We start from the raw sequence: 4,079 nt of genomic DNA, 5'->3' as shown, positions 1-4,079 counted from the left end.
TTTGCATATTTAAATTAACTAAAATTAAAAATTCAGTACCTCTGTTAAATTAGCCACATTTTAAGCGCTCCATAGCCACATGAGGCTAGTGGCTACCATATTGAATGGAGCAGATATACAGCATTCCAGTCATCACCAAAATAGCCACACTATTGGACAGTGCAGCTGCAGGGGGGGGTTTGCCCTTGTATGCAGCTCAGATTCCTTAATCTGGCTACAAAACCCAGACCTGGCCCTTCCTGACCTCTGTCACCGTCTTACCCCATACCTCCCCTCAAGCACTATTCTCCAGGCATGCTGAACTTCTTTTAGTTCCTTGAGCACTCTTTGCTCTCCTTACCAGGCTTCCAACATACTTTTCCTCCCTGCTAAAATACCCTTTCTAGCATCACCAATTTCAATTTCAATGTCACTTCCTCAGGCAGTTTTCTGTGATTGTGAGGCTTTGCAGTGTGCACCCTATTCTTGCCCTACATTGAAAGTAATACTCAAAAACAACCTCTCGCTTTTAAAATTACACCTCATCCCCTGCTGGAGTAGAGGCTCTGTGAGGCCAGGGATGTGTCACTGTGTCTATCCTGTTACCTTCTGCCACGCTGGACGCGCAGCTGGCACTCAGTGAATATGTGCTCAATAAACAAGGGTCTGATTTGTGCACAGCCTTGAAGATGGGAGTATACGTGACCACATCTGAAACTACAATGTATGTTGGGGCAACTCTCTGTTTAGGCAACACCGATACCAGGATGCAGCCAGTGTGTGTGGGAAGCAGACATGAGCAGAGAGAGTGAGAAAGAGGAAGATGAGAAGGTGAGGAATCAGAGCGACAGAAAAAGAATAGAATTCCCTGGGAAGCAGGACAGAGAGCCTCAGTGGTCACTCCTGATGTGTCTCCTCGTTATCTGGGGAGGAGGGGATGGGAGTTAGGAGTCAGAGTCCACGCCGAGGACCCGCACGCAGAGCATGTCTGAGTAACTCCCATAAAGGCGTGGCCTCTGCAGTCCTGCCCAGGGGAGGTGAGAGCTGGTAGCATGATTCACACAGAAGTTTTAGTTTTTACACTTCACTCTCTCACAAACATTTAAGCTGATCCCCAAACCTAGTTCTTAGAAATTCCTTAAAATCTCCTGTCCTCTTCTATCTTTAGGACCCCTAAATTCTTTGCAGTTTTTTTTTCTGCCCTGTCTCTGTTGCCCTGGTCCCTGGCTCCCCTCTCTTCTCTCTCCACATGTAGCTCTACAAAGGCTCCAGAGGAGTCCCACTCACCCCCCAAGTCCCACAAAGCACCCTAAGGATGGAGGGTTGTGTTCTTTACTAATGGCTTTTCTCATGAGAGTTGGATTTTTTTCCCCATTTTTTCACAGAAAGTGAGGGAGAATTAAGGAGCTGAGTGGACAAAGGTGGAGAGAGAATGCTGTGATCTCCCAAACATTCATAATTTTTACCCCATCACATGTAAATTAAAGTGTCTAAATTAAACTCCAGGGACTTCCCTGGTGGCGCAGCGGTTAAGAATCCGCCTGCCAATGCAGGGGACATGGGTTCGATCCCTGGTCCGGGAAGATCCTACATGCCATGGAGCAACTAAGCCGGTGCGCCACAACTACTGGGCCTGTGCTCTAGAGCCCGCGAGCCACAACTACTGAAGCCCGCATGCCTAGAGCCCATGTTCCACAACAAGAGAAGCCACTGCAATGAGAAGCCCGCACACCGCAATGAAGAGTAGCCCTCACTGGCCAGAACTAGAGAAAAGCCTGCGCGTAGCAACGAAGAACCAACACAGCCAAATAAATAAATGAATAAATAAAAAAATTTTAAAATAAATAAACTCCATAGAGTTCACCTATGGAATGGCTTTAGTTCCAACGTTCTTTAAAAAAAACTGAGCTAAAGGATTGTCTTCAGACATTGAGGGGCTAGTTTAAGCAAGTATGCACAATTTTTTTCTTATTCTTCCTGTGCTCTGACAGTATAGAGTAAATAATGAGGACTTATAAAATGGGTTCCCTTCCAGGGTGCAAGCCAGTCCATGTAAAATGGATGAAATACAATTTTATATCAACAAATTAAGGGGAAAGACAGTGCCTCGTACAATGCCTGGCACACCGTAGGGCTCTGTGAGGGAATTCAGCACAAGGTAGACTCCAGAGCAGTGGTTCTCAAGCCTACTGCACAGAGGAAGCATGTGGGGCACTTGAAAAAAATATCATTCTCTGGTTCCCGGCCACAGAAACTCTGATGTAATTGGTCTTAGGTATGGCCAGGGCACTGGCATTTTTAAAAGCCCACCAGTGGTTTCTGTTGCACAGCCAAGGTTTAGAAACATACCCTGGTCTAGAGGGAAACTATGGGTCCTTCTCTCCTATTTTCCTTCAGAACTTTACAAGGATGCCGTCTTCGGCTTGGCCACGGGGTTGGAATGTCTGGAGCTAATTCGTTTGAGATAAAAATTTCATTATGGAATTTTTCTACTAGATGTGGTCTGCTAGATGTTTACAAAGTGGTGTGTGCGTGTGTGTGTGTGTATACGTGTGCACATTGAAATGTCTTCTAAGCCCTTTGAAGTTCTATGTCCTCAACAGGGTCCCCATGCTTAGAAATGTGGGTGCTTTCTCTCAAGTGATGTTATCGTTTTACAACCAAATCCAAAGTCAAAGTATCAGTAATTATTAGCATAAATCAGCAAAAGCACAATACGGCAACCAGTACAGAAAGGTTGGCCTGGTGGTCCTCAGTGATACCTTTATGTTCATATATCTGCTGGGTTCAAGATGAGTTTATTAATTCTGCAGCAGGTTAAGGGAATAGAAACAGCTGGTAATCATTTATTCATTTATATTTTCATTCAACAGCCATCTGCTGAATGTCTTCTACATGCCAAATCTTAGGGTTGGGGATACAATGATGAATAAAATTACACAGCCGCTGTCCTCAGTCCAGTGGGAGGCAGAGAAGAGGGAGCAGGCACTTGCACTCAGTGTGAATGTGCAGTGAGGCAGGAGTCCAGGATGCTGGGAGGGACAGGGTTAGGACATCCAGCCCAGACATGATTGGCGGCAGGTTGCGGGGTGATGATGGGGAAAGACTCCTGGAAAAAATTACTTTGGGGAGAGTGGTAGCCATGGAATAATCCACTTGGATTTCCCTTTAAGAAAGAACTTGCAGAATTCCCTGGGGGTCCAGTAGTTAGGACTCTGCGCTTTCACTGCCGAAGGCCTGGGATGGATCCCTGGTTGGGGAAGTAAGATCCCACAAGCTGCGCGGAGTGGCAGAAAGAAAGGGAGAGGAAGGAAACAAGGAAGAAAGAAAAAAAGAAACTTGCCCTTCAGCTACTGAGAATGCAGAGTGCAGTTACCTGAGAGCACCCAGCTGTTAGTGATGTCAGGATTTGCCCTCACCTTCAAGTGAGGCCATGCTCTTTCATGCTGGGGGTACAGCACTGTCTCTCCCCCACCCTGCCCACCTCCTTTATGTCACTGAACATAGAGTGGCCTGAATAGTAGTAGGAAAAGGAAAGGCATGAGTTACAAGGGGGATTGTGGGCCAAACCATGGAGGGCCTTGGAGGACATCATGAGAACACTGGCTTCTACTCAAGGTGATATGGGGTGGGAGGAGGGCGTTGAGTAGGCAGTGATGTGAGCTGAGTTATGTCTGATGCTATCCTTAGCCTCTGACTTTGCTACAGCCCACTTCCTCCCCTTCAATGATACCCAGCCCTCCAGAGACCCGGCATCTAGCAAAGCAATACACCTTCTGGCTGATTCCTAGTCCAACAGCTTTGGACAGGCTCCCTGCAGTGAGAGTTCCAAAGAAGTTGTAGATTTCATCTCTGACTTCAAGAGTGTTATATCTTCACAGATGCAACCAAGTGTTTTCTTGTGCCCCAAAGTTGTGGAGGTCGTCAAGCATCAAGGCCAGGAAATATGCTGCAGGAAAGCCCAGTCTTTCTAGGGTGGCAGGTGAAATAAGTAGTTTTCATCATTGGAAAATGAGCCAACATTCCTTCTTGTCTTCAAGCTACAATTGCCTTCCCTGATATGTCCCATCTGGTGACCAGTGAGCTTGGCAGGCAGGTGG

General features: G+C 46.6%; 1 long non-coding RNA gene across 1 annotated transcript; it reads left to right on the top strand.

Moving 5' to 3' along the window:
* The first annotated feature begins 685 nt into the window (after nucleotides 1-685).
* Nucleotides 686-1,846, top strand: LOC132507560 (uncharacterized). Its single transcript, XR_009536214.1, has 2 exons — nucleotides 686-810; nucleotides 1,533-1,846. It is a non-coding gene; the product is annotated as an uncharacterized LOC132507560 (long non-coding RNA).
* Nucleotides 1,847-4,079: the final 2,233 nt, after the last annotated feature.

Source organism: Lagenorhynchus albirostris, chromosome 16 (genome assembly GCF_949774975.1).
Source record: "Lagenorhynchus albirostris chromosome 16, mLagAlb1.1, whole genome shotgun sequence".
Taxonomy (NCBI): domain Eukaryota; kingdom Metazoa; phylum Chordata; class Mammalia; order Artiodactyla; family Delphinidae; genus Lagenorhynchus; species Lagenorhynchus albirostris.
The sequence above is the reverse complement of the archived record's forward strand: the minus strand, read 5'-3'. Positions and strand labels throughout refer to the sequence as shown.